This window comes from Armigeres subalbatus, chromosome 2, assembly GCF_024139115.2.
Source record: "Armigeres subalbatus isolate Guangzhou_Male chromosome 2, GZ_Asu_2, whole genome shotgun sequence".
Taxonomy (NCBI): domain Eukaryota; kingdom Metazoa; phylum Arthropoda; class Insecta; order Diptera; family Culicidae; genus Armigeres; species Armigeres subalbatus.
The window spans coordinates 65,412,043-65,428,147 of NC_085140.1; the positions used below are offsets into that span (position 1 = coordinate 65,412,043).

General features: G+C 41.8%; 1 protein-coding gene and 1 pseudogene across 4 annotated transcripts in view; both read right to left on the reverse strand.

Annotated features, from left to right (window-relative positions):
* Nucleotides 1-16,105, reverse strand: part of LOC134208779 (homeobox protein PKNOX2-like) — a 246,262-nt gene that overhangs the window by 219,484 nt on the left and 10,673 nt on the right. The window lies entirely within an intron of this gene.
* LOC134209002 (uncharacterized) lies at nt 4,877-5,540 on the reverse strand (annotated as a pseudogene).

Sequence of the window (16,105 nt, forward strand, 5' to 3'; positions counted from 1 at the left end):
ACATCCGAAAGCACACCTGGAGACACCCAAATGGTGAAACTTGCAACCAGATAGACCATGTTCTGGTGGATGGGCGCCATTTCTCGGATGTTATCGATGTGCGGACATTCAGAGGTCCGAACATTGACTCTGATCACTACCTCGTTGTCAGTAAAATTCGATCACGGTTGTCAACTGTATCGAACGAAAGATCACAGCGAACGATGCGTTACAATATCCAGCGATTGTCGGCGGAAGGAGTATCGGCTGAGTACCGCCAGAAGCTCGACGAACGGATAAGTGCAATCAACGTTAGCGACAACATCAACGATCTATGGGAGTCGATCCATGGAGCGGTGAGCACAACAGTACGAGAAGTGGTAGGCACTGCAAAGAGGCGACCCAGGACGGGATGGTTCGATGTGGAGTGCCAGAGAGTGACAGACGAGAAGAACGTTGCCAGAAGCCGGATGTTGGTGTCAGGTACCCGATCGAATAGAGATAGGTACAAGGAAGCAAGAGCAGCCGAAAAACGAACCCACCGCAGGAAGAAAAAAGAGTACGAAGAACAAGTGATTAGTGAGGCGCAGGAAAAATGGAGCAGAACGATATGCGGAGGTTTTATGAGTCTGTCAATGGCGTGCGGAGAAAGACAGCGCCATCTCCCGTCATGTGCAACGACCAACAAGGAATTTGCTGACAGATAAAACTGAAGTGGCTGCCAGGTGGAAGCAACACTTCGAGACTTTGTTGAATGGAGGAAGTGACGGTGCATCGGTGAACAGAATAAATATTAGCGACGATGGACAAGCTGTGGAGTCACCTACACTAGATGAGGTTAAAAAGCTGTCAAAGAGCTGAAAACAATAAGGCTGCGGGGAAGGACCAGCTCCCGGCTGAACTTCTCAAACATGGCAGTGAGCAGCTTTATGAAGTTCTGCCCCATACTATGTCGAAAATATGGGAAGACGAGGAAATGCCTGCTAGCTGGTTGGACGGCCTCATTTGCCCTCTCTTTAAGAAAGGGCACAGACTGGAGTGCGCCAATTACCGAGGAATAACCCTCCTTAATTCGGCGTACAAAATTATGTCCCGTATTCTGTTCAACAGATTGAGACCGCTTGAAGAGTCCTTCGTCGGCGAATACCGAGCAGGTTTTCGTGAGGGCCGATCAACGACGGATCAAATGTTTACCCTGAGACAAATCCTTGATAAATTCCGGGAATACAACTTGCAGACACATCATCTGTTTATTGATTTCAAGGCGGCGTACGATTCAGTGAAACGGAATGAATTATGGCAAATTATGCTTGAACATGGTTTTCCGGCGAAACTGATACGGCTGATTCGTATAACGTTGGACGGATCGAAATCAAGTGTAAGGGTTGCGGATGAAATATCGACGTCATTTGTTACCTTAGATGGATTAAAGCAGGGTGATGCACTCTCGAACCTACTGTTCAATATAGCGCTCGAGGGAGCGATTAGAGAGCTGGTGTGCAAAGAAGCGGTACCATTATCACAAAATCGCATATGCTCCTGGGATTTGCGGACGATATAGATATTATCGGAATTGATCGCCGCGCCGTGGAAGAGGCTTTTGCGCCTTTTAAGAGGGAGACAGCGAGGATTGGACTCACGATCAATACCAGCAAAACGAAGTACATGGTCGCTGGCAATCAACGTGGGTTCATTAGTGGTGGTGGTAGCGAAATAGTGCTGGATGGTGAAAATTTGAAGTGGTAGAAGAATTTGTGTATCTTGGAACATTAGTGACGTGCGATAATGATGTTACCCGCGAGGTGAAAAGGCGTATTGCAGCTGCAAATAGGGCTTATTACGGACTTCGTAACCAGCTTAAGTCCCGTAGTCTGCAAACGAAAACAAAACTCGCGCTGTATACTACTCTGATTCTTCCGGTGGCTTTATACGGCCATGAGACATGGACGTTAAAGGAGGCTGATCGGAGAGCTCTCGGAGTGTTTGAGCGTAAGGTGCTGCGGACAATACTCGGCGGTAAACAGGAGAACGGTATCTGGCGGCGTCGCATGAATCACGAATTGTACCAGGTGTATAAAGGGCTGGATATTATTAAGCTTATACAACACGGCAGACTACGGTGGGCTGGTCACGTTGTTCGTATGCCGGAAGAACGACAAGCGAAGATAATATTTAGAAGAGAACCCGGAAGAGGCCGCAGGCTTCGTGGAAGGCCGCGTACACGATGGCTTTTTGCAGTTGAAGAGGACCTGAGGGCGCTCAATGTTCAGGGCGACTGGAAGCGATTGGCCCAGGATCGAGTCCAGTGGAGAAGGATACTCCATTCGGCGTAGGTTCATCGAAGAGCTGTAGCCCATCAAGTATCAAGTATCAAGTATCTTACCGGAATTCTCAGTGTAAGTCAATAAATGGATGATAGCCACATTTGCCTTTCATTCTTCGAGATGATCTTGTATATTGGATACGTGTAATTTTTTTTTGGTGTATTGTACAAATTATCTAAGTTGTACCGTCATCTGGGGGGAAAATGATCACTTTTAAGACAAAACATGCAATAACAATGTGTGTTTAAATTTTAATTTTAATAAATTAAATTATCACAAATTTTTGAGTAATCTGGTTTGGGGTAAAGTTGATCAAGACAACTCTACTAAAATCATTATGACCTAGCCGTCAAGATACACTAGATTATTTGAATAAATGTTGAAACTAGCGTCATTTATGACTATCTCTGTCTTTCTTTCACGAACTACACTTTTATGATTATAATCGAAAAACTCGGATTTTCTACCTAGCTCTAACATTATTTAAACAGATTATAATTTTTGATCTACTAGACCACCATTTCATGAAAAAATTAGGTCCTTCAATTAAATGATCATCTTCGTCCCAATGATCATCTTCCCCCCATATGACGGTACTGAAATGCAAATGGTTCGTGTTAATATACAAAAACCGTCCGAGGTCCGAAAGGCAAATTTTTTGACGTTCGAAATAAAAAAATTTGTTCGAGCTTCGTGAAATAATTGTTCTAGTATAGATTTAATTATCGCTAAGATATTGATAATTTTTCCTCGCGTTAGATGAATAAAACAATCACGATAACTGCGGACACTTAAGATTAATTAGCAATAGCGCTACCGGAGCGATTGATTGTCTGCCCTTACGTTGGGTGAACAAGAACACAACAAAATACGTTGTAACCGATCTATACTTTGTTCTCGCGTCAACATTAACATGCTAGTTACTTGGATTACATCACTTACCAAGGTGAATCCTGATCTAAGTAATGACACTTCCTTCCCCTACTTACAATACTCCTTCCCGTAACGACCGTAGAGATGCAGACGATTCGTCGGTCTCTAAAACAACGGTTGTTACATTAACATTCCTTCCCTTCCCTAGATGATCGTAAGGACGTGGCCGGCGCCGTTATTGACCCATTAAAAGTTGAGCTTTCGGAACGTGCTCATTGAGGATGGAGGTCTAATCCCAAGTTCCATCTGTTGGTTCCCTGTGCAATTCCGCTAGTTCAGGTCAATCACGGAGTAGCAACTACGAATTGTACGGTCATCTCATGCTCATGCTCATGCTCATGCTCAATCTTGCAATTTGCTTCCGGATCAGGGTCTGCCTTCCAGCTGATTTCTTCGCAAACGTATCTTCGAAACTCTTCCACATTGCTTTTGAAGTGGCCTTATCCCGGACACATCCAAGATACTCGTCAGACACGAAACCCACCAATAACGCTTTAGCCTTCCTATCCATTTCTTTGAATTTGGCCGCTTCGGCAGCTGCCTCAGGAGCGTCCTCTACGATGGCATCCCACACGTTCACAGACTCCAAGTAGGTTTGAACACGGAACTGCCAGACGTCATAGCCTTTCCCAGCGAATTGCTGAATTCCGTTTATCGCAGCTTCTTTGCGTTGGTCGCCCATAACTCTCTGGGACTGATACTTCTAGTGAAGACACAAACACGTTGAGTAACAAACGAACTTGTGGAGATTTTATTAATAACGTGTTAACAGGTTGGGATTGTGTAACGGAATGAATGTTTGGAAAAAATAACAAGTATCGGTAACTGCGTTAGCAACCAGTGCGAGAATTGGGCGATTGCAACTGTGTTAATAGAAAATAAAAATATTTTCCACATATCGAGTAAAAATAAGTTGAACGACTTTTTGGAGGCTACTCTTTACAAACTATATTTATATATAAAACATTATTTCATACGCTTCGACAAAACTTCAAAACGATTGTTCTTCGCAACTTGATCATTTTTGGCTTCCTACCTCGTTTAGCAGGCGTTTTTGAGGTTGAACCCGATTCTTGTTGAGGTGTATCGTTGGTTGCCACATTTTTAGGCTTCCTTACCCGTTTTTGAGGAATGTCGTCAGCCGAAATACTCTTTCCACGAGATACTTTCAGCTTCTTTTTCGGTTGAGACCCAGCTGGAGTGGAGATCCGATAACTTCATTACGGTGCTGTTTCAAGAATTCCTTGAATGAATCCCCAATAAAATCGATATTCGCAATTTTTGTAGGCAGCTGATTAGTAATTTCAAGAGGGTTCCATGGTACGATTCCACACTTCCAGAAGGCTGACATCAGAATGCGTCTTTTAGGAATTGTTGCATTCTTAGAACCTTCACGGGAAGTCCTCCAGCGACCCAGATCTCTCCACCACTCTCGTTTCATTGGCACGAAGTACGCGACGTTGTGCAATGGTTGTGTCAAATGGGTTGCGATCTATGGCAAACAGATGAATCTTATGCTGTTTTGAAAGCAGATTTTGACAACTTTTCGACTTAAATGTGAGGAAATATTGTCTTTGATCAACACTATTGGCCCATTCAAATGCCTCGTTGCTAACAGGAGAAGCGACTCGAACCAATCTTCAAAAAATTTCCTCGTCGAACCAGCCAGAAGTACTTCGGTTGTAACGCGTTCCTTTAGGCTCATTAAGCGTCCAAGAGTCCCATAGATGCTCTGCCTTAAACTCCACGTATGCTGGCAACAGCTCTCCGTTCGCACTGCCGCAAAACATCACAGATGTGGCCGACTTACTGAAATTCCTCACGTTTTCAAAATATTTCAAACCACGCAAGCTTCTTCCCTGGATTGTCCGACAGATTCGTTTCGTCGCAGATAAATATGTTGGAAGCAGTCACTGCGTCGAGGGAAACCTTCAAGTTTTCCATATGTTCCTTGATTGTTTCATGTGTTACTCCTGCTCGACTCAACTTGATGTTTTGCGCAAACCGTTCTGCGCTTAGCTCCTGATGATCCTGAAGGAATCGAGCCACCCAGTCTCGAGACGGTTTGCGGAAGCTGAGACGTTTCGAACCTGCTTCTTTAAATAGATCCGAACTATTTCCCGAAGATCATCCGTTCCAACGGGAAAAAGCCCCATATAGATCGTCTGTCGACTACAATTCAGTTTGCTCGCGGCTTCTGCTTGAGACATCCGGTTTGCACTTTTCCGATAATTCATTCAAATCTAATCCGGAAACCACCAGGTACTTTCAGGAATTATCATCCCTCCGATAGTTACGCACCATATTGGAACCTAAAAAACCCAGATTAATCCACCTAGCGTTGATGGTGCCTTTCTCGTTCGTTCAAAAGGTTTGGAAAAATCTAAAATGACACCAATATGTGGATTAGTCTTATATTTCATATTTGTTTATAGGCATAACAAAATTTCTAGCCAAACGCAACTTGTTGCAAACGGTTTCTATCAGATCAACCAAGGCTTATGCAATGTCTTCATCATCGGCATATACCCGATCTAGTCCAATAGGCACATGCGTTTCCAAGTTCAACCCAAAGTATCTACCAGCCAACCAATGCTTTTTGCAATGTGTTCAACTTCGATATGTACTCAACCTGGTTCAAAAAGCATGTGCGCATTAGCATTAAGATTAGCATTTATCAGTTCGCACAAATTCGTAGGTGATACAAGCCAAGACTATTGTATGAGAGTAGCATCACTTTCATCCGTTACCACAGATATTGATTTGGGACTAATAACTAACTCTTAGATGGAAGCAATGCACTCTCCAATAGCCGAGATCTGTCTTGGCCACGTCCTTGCGAATGCTGAGGAAGGGGAAGGATGGTTTGTTGGACACCTACTTAAGAAAGATGCAGAGAACTCTACGACCTCTCATAGGTGCCACGGGAGGTTTTGGGATTGTGTGGAAGGTTATAACAGTAGAAATCGTTTTGGTATAAACATGAAACACAGAAAGAACTAAGATAGAAATACAAAGTAGGAAAGGGACGACCCTGGAATTGAACCCACGGCCTCCTGCTTATAAGGCAGAAGCGGTATCCACAAGACCACCGAGCTCGTCGGTTCAAAAAGCATGTGCGCACCACGCAAACTCATTTTTCTGCTCACAGTAATTTCCAGGTCATGGTTTTTGCAATGTTCTTATCTTTGGCATATACTTAATATATCCAATAGTAATACCAAATTTTTAACCCAATTTTCTGGAACACGAGGTGTTTATGGTACTCCAAAACGTTTTCGATTTCAGTTCAAAGTATCTGCTAGATCAATCATGACTTTTGCAATGTCCTCATCGTCAGTATGTACTAAATCCAGTTCAAAAAGCATAGGATCCTAATTTCCATGAGCATAAGATGTCCAAGGGGTCTAGGTTCCCTGGGCATAGTGTTTCCTTTGTACTTGCCTCACAAGATACATACTCATGCAATGGAAGGCATAGCAAAAGCTTTCAATTAATGACTGAATAAATATAGTTGACAGAATACTAAGTTGAAAAGCCGCCCAAGTTCCAAGTAGAGCCATAGAAAAAGAAGAAGTTTCCAAGGACTTCCAAAATGATCTTGAGTTAAGATCAAGATATCTACTAGATGAACAATAACTAAGGAGGTGTTTTTGTCGAGCAATATGGCTGCGGAATTCTTTCTTGAGGCGTATAATGGTCTTGGATGATTACGTAAAACAATACGACTACCAGGATATTTTAGCCAATCGTAAAGGTCTGCAATTGCAAGTACAAGTATTGATTGAAGTCATATAAACTAAATTAACTCACTGGGATATCATATCTAACATCATTCATAAGTTGGATCATTGGATAGATCAAAGTCGTTTTGAAAATTTTGAACATTTTTTTTATCTAAGCAACCGTGAAAATATTTTAGTATGGCATCATTTGTTTCAACAATTCGATGTCGAGTCTTAGAACATCAACTCATGGAGGGTCCACTGTAGCTTGTAGGAGAATTATCGCGGTTAGGATAATAGGGGACCAGAGGTCGCACAGACTGAACACTTAGGGGCCGTACACATATTACGTAAGCACTTATGGGGGGAGGGAGGTGTCGGCCAATATCTTATGCTCCATAGAAATAAAAAATCATTTGTCTGAAAAAAATCTTACATGGAGGGAGGAGGGGTCGAAAAACCCAGAAAAATTGCTTACATAATAAGTGTACGACCCCTTAACACCTAGCATGAGACAACGGACAGGATACATAACATCCAGTGGACCAGTGGAGAAATTTTCGACCATGAAAAATTTCCTCTATTCCGGGGCGAGAATCGGTGAAAAAAAATGATGGAAAGAAATCGATAGTTGCAGTATTGCAGTATCATACTAAGCGATAGAATAGAGCCATATCCTACCAGCTCGATGGAACAGCTGGAATGTTTAGTGATGCATAGGTACATCGTTCAGGACTTGGTTGATCAACTAGATCACATATTCTGAACTCCATGACGTTTTGCATAACCGAAATGACATAAAAAATAATGAGTGAAATACTATCGGCTCAATAGACCTGCTGGGAGGTTCAACGATGCACGGATACATCGTTCAGGACTTGGTTGATCGGGTAGATCACATGTACTGAACTGTTTTGAACTCAAGGACGTTTTGGAGAAACTAAAAGGCCTATAGTTGCGTGTAAAAGTAATGAGTGAAATCTTATCGGCGTAAGGTACCAGCTAAAATGTTCAATGATGCACAAATACGTTGCTCAGTACTTTGTTGATCGGGTACATTACATGTTTTGAACTCCAGGGTGTTTTGGAGACCTTGAAATAGTTTACGTTTATTCAAAACACGATCAATTTATGTCTTATGATCACTTAGATATTTCTGGACATATATCTCAGCTTAGGACATTATGTTCGTAGACGTATTTCCTGGTACATTCCAGGATATGTACTCCAGAACAGTTTGGACGGCCTAAGACATCCGAAAAAGTATTTCAACGATTTTTCAGTTATTTCAGAACACCAGATAACAATGTAGTCCTTTTTCCTGAGGTAATAAAGTGCAAGCAAACCTGCATCTTGTCACTTTTATTTCGATGAGGGGAACTCGATGAAGAGAATCCTCTTTTGTTAGTTACGGCCTTATTACCGCCAGTGCTTGGAATATTATAAACACAACATTTGGCCAAAGACTAAATCAAGTTATTTATTTTAAAAGCTAAATCTCTAAAAAAATGATTGAATTTTTGTGTTGATAAAAATGGAATAATTTTGTTGACGAAATCGGAGCGTGATAAAATCGGAACGTGATAGAATCGGAACATAGCTGTACCAATATGTTTTAGCTACGAGGTTCGGAACGTTATATATTTTTCGTGAAATTGTTAACACGACATATTTTAGGCCTGAATAAGAAAATTAAAACATCACTAACTAGAACCTTCAGCGTTTGCAGTCACATATTTTACCTTCGCATTTTAACTATGGAAGGCGCTAGTTGTAGGATGAATTTCTCCCGGCTAAGCATAAGCAGAGGAGTGAAATACTTACAAATTCAATCGTAATTTATTCATTCTTGGGCGCCTGCTACCGCGTTCTCCTGTAGTGCTGTACGATATGCATTGCTTAGACATGTTCTCACAAGCCATCGTGGTGTCACCAATGTTGGCATTTTCAGTGTAACCGCAAGTTGGAAGCTAGTGGAGTGGCAACCGCGGTTGAACGGTGAAGTGAAAGAGAGCAGTTCGCTTATGGCTGCCTGCTGAATATTTAAGTGCATTTGTTAATAAAGATATGATATGATGGAGTTCAAGCTTCGCGGTAACTACTTCGTTGGATCATATCGATTCTGAGAATGTCGTTATAATGTATGGAGTTGAAGTTGTCGCGCATGAATTACAGTCGATTGGATGGGGATTAATTTGAGTACCTATTAATGCCATCAATTGAATCGTTATAATTGCGATTAAACTCGTTCCACAGATTTCAATTCGACCTTGCACAAATAATCGATTGGCAAACCCATAAACATACAAACGTTCGTTCGCTGTTTGTCTGTCTTCGAAAGGATTCGACATTCCTCAGCATTTGTAATTTCGAGATTTCATTAGGTCCATTGGTACAATTTTTCTCGTTCCCGTTTCGACGTTCGTCCCTTGGAAAACTTGCCACACAATGCACAGTTTCATTCATTTAATTAAGATTTATCAGCTGAGATTTCATTTCCCAAGCATTTTGTCTCGTTTTCCACTCGTTCGCCGTTTTATGCGGAGGAGGTGACGACATGCCGGACGTCAGTCCTGATCCTGGGACTGTTGGTGATTAAGTTTTCATTTGAGTTTTTTTTTCAGCATTCACTCCATTCCCGCAATCCTTCCTGGCGGGACTTCACCGCACCGCCGACAATAAGAATGGAAGGAACGGGAAAATTACTTTCATCTCGGCATGGAAGGTGTGGTGCCTGATGCGATAGGCATCTTCTTGCTGAGCGCGGAATGGAAATGGTGAGATCAAAAGAAAAAGGGGTGAAAATGTCACGCGCTCGAAAGGCTCGCGCGGAACGCGAATAACAGTATCTATACTTTGGAATGGCCCCCGCGCAAGGCTCGGGGTATAGCAAGGACGATTTTGTATGAGTGCGGTTGAACGTGTTAGAAGCTGTTAAATTATTTAATTTCCAATTTCCAGCTCACTTAACAATTCATTCTTAGAGGTAGCGAACGTGGTCTTTTGACGTAGTTGGATTTCGGAAAAGTTGACTGGAGAAATGAGGAGTGGATTGGGAATGATGAAGATTTTAGTGAATAGTACATTAGCGACTTCCATGATTAAAATCTTAAAACGGGAAAAAATGGTCCTTTGTAGTTAATTGTCATACATATTGTATGAAATTATCATCGCATGATGCTTTGTATATGCTTCAATTTCACTGCCACTCATGTCAAATTCAGAATCTTTCTTCATTTGGGGAGCTACTCCATTTGCAGGGTCCATTTCCCCGAAGCAAAGCGTTATTTTTTCGTTTGATTTTTTGCCAGGAAGAAAGAAAAAAATCATTCCATAGTCCTATAGGTGAGCCAGCCTTGGGCTGAAAACCTCTTTAATAAAGACAATCAATCAATCAATTCATTCCATAGTGAGACAATTTTGCATTTCCAATTTGGTGGAATCTCGAAACTTAATGTTCACTCGACACTTCCACCGTTACTGGTTACTGGATGTTTGTTAGCCAAGATTAGGGTAGGAGGATCGGTTATGGGCCCCCCTTTGTTTTTGGTCCATAACTTTGGCCCTGGTTGATATTACCCGTAATGCTGGGTAGACACCTTTACGTGGTGTGTTACGGGGTAAGATCTACCACGGTTACATTGCCAGCTACAGGCAAATCCTGACCCAACGAATACCTTCCTCATTATCCAACTCCGTGGTACTTATGAGGGTGTCGCTAAGTCGGTGGCCTCTCGTTAAGTAAGTACTACATCAACACTTCTTTCCTCTCCCTAGTTACGGTGAAGATGGGCGTGGCCAGGAGTAGTAATCCTCATGCTTTTGTTATTTTTGTTTAAGACTGGAATCAAGGACCACTCCCCTTCTTGATTTCTGATAGCATTCTAGATAAGGATCTCAAAAGTAAAACATGAGTATCACTAGTGTCCAATCTACGAATTACACCGTAACAATGCTAATGCTATGCTAATGCTATAACTTTGGCCCTGGTTGATATCATGGCGAAAAAATAAAAATTATGAAATAAATGGGAAGCTATACGAACAAGCATACTACTAGCGGATTTTCTTTTTAGATTTTGTCGAATGAACACATTTTATTGACAATTTTTTTTGGATATTTAGCTTTAATCATTATAACCAATTCAGTCTACTAAACATTAAAGACTTATTCCCGTATTACGACTGTCCTAACTATATTCAAATCACTAACTAATTTTATCTTATATCTGTTGATCTACTGACCTCTGTTTTCCACCCTACAGCTTCTATCAACTGATGGTCAAACTTAGCAATATCCGTGCCTACGTACAGCAGAGAACTCGGGACTCCCTCGTGCACTGAAATAAATATTAATTTTATTTCCAACAGGCACCTTGAGGGGGAGAAAGGAACTTGAAACAGAGAACAAAGAATGGAAATCACCCAGTTTTAAAGAGAAAGATTTATTGATTGTAATAACGCCCATAATTAATTTACCTAGGAGGAATGAGGCCTCCTCATGTATTAAGGAAGATCATGAAAACAATAACATAAGAAATGTAGGGGAAACTGGACACACATGATCCCAGGGGACACATGATCCCCCCCTGTTTTCTCGAAAACTTATCACATTTTTATACCAGTGATATGTGCAAACGGACCCATTAGATAGATTATTGAATCTGAGTAACATTTGATATTAGTTACGTTATGTATATGGGTTTTAGAGAAGTTTTATTATTTAAGCATTCTCAATCCTTTTTTTCTTCAAAGAAGAAAAGTTTAATAACTTTGAATATGTCCAACCAAAACGTACCAAATTTTTACTGGACAAAGTTTTATTATTGTAGAATTGAACAAATTCATTCGATGAACTATTGCTTATTTTCCATTGAATACAAAAAACAAAACAAGATAAATACTCAACATGGACACACTTGATCCCCCACAGTTTGGACACACTTGATCCCGATATTGCATATATTAAGGCGTTTGTTGTATACCGTCGCATATTATTGTATTGTATATAACTAATTGATCTGTTAAAATTCTTTTCTAGTTAAAAAGTAGAAATAAATTTAATGTCTCTTTAGTTTTGTCAATCAGACGATAAAGGCGAAATTTGAATTTCTCAATGGCCTTATTTCATTAACCAGAACAAAGTGTAATTGAACATACTTAGTTTTAATTAGTTTTATTAAATGCATTTTAACAGTATTTTCAATGAAAAAGAGTATAAACTAAGCTTTGAAAATACTCAACAAACAAGGCTTAAAGCAAAGGGCCTAAAATTAGTATTGTTCGATCAGGTATTAAATTCTGTCCGTTTGAACTAGGAGAAGTTTGCTTCCAATCACCATATTTGTAAATCTTCTTAAAGAATTTTGAATAATAGGCTCATTCAACAACTTTTGGTCAGTCGTTTAAGAGAAATCGCATTTGTGTAACAATAACACACACTACAAAAATAATGATGTATGACAGTACCAAATTATATTGCTAATGTTATTATTTAATGTATGAAGTCACCATCCTGGTATGATCACGGTTGTGGTATTGGTAGTAGTCTGGCGATCTCGATGTATCACAGTCTTTTTTTTATTGGTCCAAAGTGGTCCAAAGTGGTCAGGGATATTTACCATTTGCCTTGTGGCCAATTTTCAGAGATTTAATAGAAAAATTACATTCTAAAATTACAAAGATATTTATATTTACGTATCGATCAATCATTGTTTGTATCATAACTGTATCAATCACAAAGAGAGATCCTCTGGGGAACATCATATTTGTCGTGATATGACCACTGTCTTTTAGTGGAGTGAATGGTTAGCAAAAAAGTGGAGTTAGTGGAGAAAATAGCCAATTTCGTTGCTATAGCAGACATTCTATGTGTCACTGTTACTCTATTCGAGAACCAAAATACGACTGCTATTACGACAGACTATGAAGAATTGTTAGGATTTGAGGCTAGATTAATTTGACCTTTCATTAGACTTGAAAGAACCTAAACATGTTCAGCTCATAAAGGGATCAATTTTCCCCTATATGGGGATCAAGTCTCCCGCAAGTTTTGAAAATGCCAAATTTTCTATCTTTCGGCAAAATCGATTTTTTGGTAACTTTTATGAACAAATAATTGCTTCCAATGACGTTTTTGAATAGCTAATTAAATTCTTTATTAAGTACATCAAGAAGCGTGCAAATCTGTGCATGTTACATCGAGAAATATCCTAAACAAAAAGTGGGGATCATGTGTGTCCAGTTTCCCCCTACCGATTTGCTAAAACAATGATTTTTCAATAGTTTCAGATGCCAATATCTTATCGGTCCAATATTCAACAGTGAACAATGGAACCGGATTCCCCATCTAATGCAACTTGTTGCGTGTAAATCAACCAACGCTTAGTTAAAAAAATATGAACTCTCTGACTAGACGTGTCTAAATGAGCTGTGCATGATGACCGTTTATTTCGTAGTTCATTTATTCATTTATTCAGACTAAGGCCGAAGTGGCCTGTGCGGTATATAAGAGTCTTCTCCATTCTGCTCGGTCCATGGCTACACGTCGCCAACCACGCAGTCTACGGAGGGTCCGCAAGTCATCTTCCACCTGATCGATCCACCTTGCCCGCTGCGCACCTCGCCTTCTTGTACCCGTCGGATCGTTGTCGAGAACCATTTTCACCGGGTTATTGTCCGACATTCTGGCTACATGCCCGGCCCACCGTAGTCGTCCGATTTTCGCGGTGTGAACGATGGATGGTTCTCCCAGCAGCTGATGCAACTCGTGGTTCATTCGCCTCCTCCACGTACCGTCCGCCATTTGCACCCTACCATAGATGGTACGCAGCACTTTCCTTTCGAAAACTCCGAGTGCGCGTTGGTCCTCCACGAGCATCGTCCAGGTCTCGTGTCCGTAGAGGACTACCGGTCTAATGAGCGTTTTGTAGATTGTCAGTTTGGTACGGCGGCGAACTCTATTCGATCGGAGCGTCTTGCGGAGTCCAAAGTATGCACGATTTCCAGCCACTATACGTCTCCGAATTTCTCTGCTGGTATCATTTTCGGCAGTCACCAGTGAGCCCAAGTACACAAATTCTTCTACCACCTCGATTTCGTCACCACCGATACCAACTCGCGGTGGGTGGCTCACATTGTCTTCTCTTGAACCTCTTCCTATCATGTACTTCGTCTTCGACGTGTTGATGACCAGTCCGATCCGCTTGGCTTCCCTCTTCAGTCTGATGTAGGCTTCCTCCATCTTCTCAAAGTTACGTGCCATAATATCTATGTCGTCGGCGAAGCCAAATAGCTGGACGGACTTATTGAAAATTGTACCACTCGTGTTAATCCTTGCTCTTCGTATTACCCCTTCCAAAGCGATGTTGAATAGCAGACACGAAAGACCATCACCTTGCCGTAACCCTCTGCGAGTTTCGAAGGGACTCGAGAATGCCCCTGAAACTCGAACTACGCACATCACCCGATCCATCGTCGCTTTGATCAACCGTGTCGTGTCAGTTTATCCGGAAATCCGTTTTCGTGCATTAGCTGCCATAGCTGGTCCCGATCGATTGTATCATATGCGGCTTTAAAGTCGATGAATAGATGATGTGTGGGCACGTTGTATTCGCGGCATTTCTGCAGTACTTGGCGAATGGCGAACACCTGATCCGTGGTGGAGCGTTCGCCCATAAAACCCGCTTGGTAGTGCCCCACGAACTCCATTGCAATTGGTGCTAGTCGACGGCATAAAATTTGGGAGAGTACCTTGTAGGCGGCGTTTAGCAATGTGATTGCGCGGTAGTTGCTACAATCCAGCTTATCGCCCGACACCTTCCATCCACTCCTGCGGCAAAACTTCCTCCTCCCAAATCTTGGTAATGACCCAGTGCAGCGCTCTAGCCAGTGCCAGTTTCGTAGTTGCTATTCCGTAATTGACCAGAACAAGACGAGCTCGGTGGTCTAGTCGCTACCGCTTCTGCCTTATAAGCAGGAGGTCGTGGGTTCAATTCCAGGCTCGTCCCTTTTCTACTTTGTATTTCTATCTTGGTTCTTTCTGTGTTTCACGTTCTACCAAAACGATTCCTACTGTTATAACCTTCCACACAATCCCAAAACCTCCCGTGGCACCTATGAGAGGTCGTAGAGAGTTCACTGCATCTTTCTTAAGTAGGTGTCGAACTAACCATCCTTCCACTTCCTCAGCATTCGCAAGGACGTGGCCAGAACAGATTTCGACTATTGGAGAGTGCAATGATTCCATCTAAGAGATAGTGATTAGTCCCAAAATCAATTTCTGAGGTAACGGATGAAAGTAATGCTACTCTCATACAATAGTCTTGGTTTGTACCACCTACGAATTTGTGCGAATTGCTCAATGCTAATGCTATTCCGTAATTGACCAGAACAATCGCAATTGCTCAGGGAACCAATCCGATCAAGAATGCATAACAAAATTATAACAAGGAGAGTTATTTATTTCAGAAAAAATATTGTAACAAAATGTGTTATAAATTTGGCTGATTAGTTGTTAAAATAACAAAAATTATATCAAAAATCCTTCTAGCCGTAACACAATTAAATCAGAGGTTGTTCATTCCAGTTTATGACAGCAGCGCGTTCGGACGTGCTTTTTTTCTCGTTCGTTCGTGTTTACGTTTTTGCTTCGTCGCGTTGGCGTTTTTTTCTCCCGGATCCGTCATGGGAGACTCGGTGGCTGACTCGGTCGCAGGCAAGGTGTCAAAACGCACCACAAATGGAGTTTCTCGAGGTCCACAAGTATGAGTACTACACTCAAGAGCAGCCCGGCACGAAGCCGCTCAAGGATTTGTTGCGAGGACTCCACGACATGAAGGAAGAGGATTTCCAAACAGAACTCGAAAGTTGCGGTCTGAAGCCAGTGGCCGTGCACAAGATCGCTCGTCCAGACAAGGCGAATAAGCTTTACCTGGTCCATCTGGAGCACGGCTTCACTATCTGGAAGGACCTGAAGCTGATCAACGTAATAAATTACACCGTCGTTGACTGGGAGCGATATCGGTTAGGGCACCGCGACGTCACGCAGAACCCCAACTGCTTCAACTTTGGTCACGACACCAGAAACTGCCGCATGAAGCCGCGTTGCAAAAGGTGTAGCGAACCACGTTCGACCAAAGAGAGC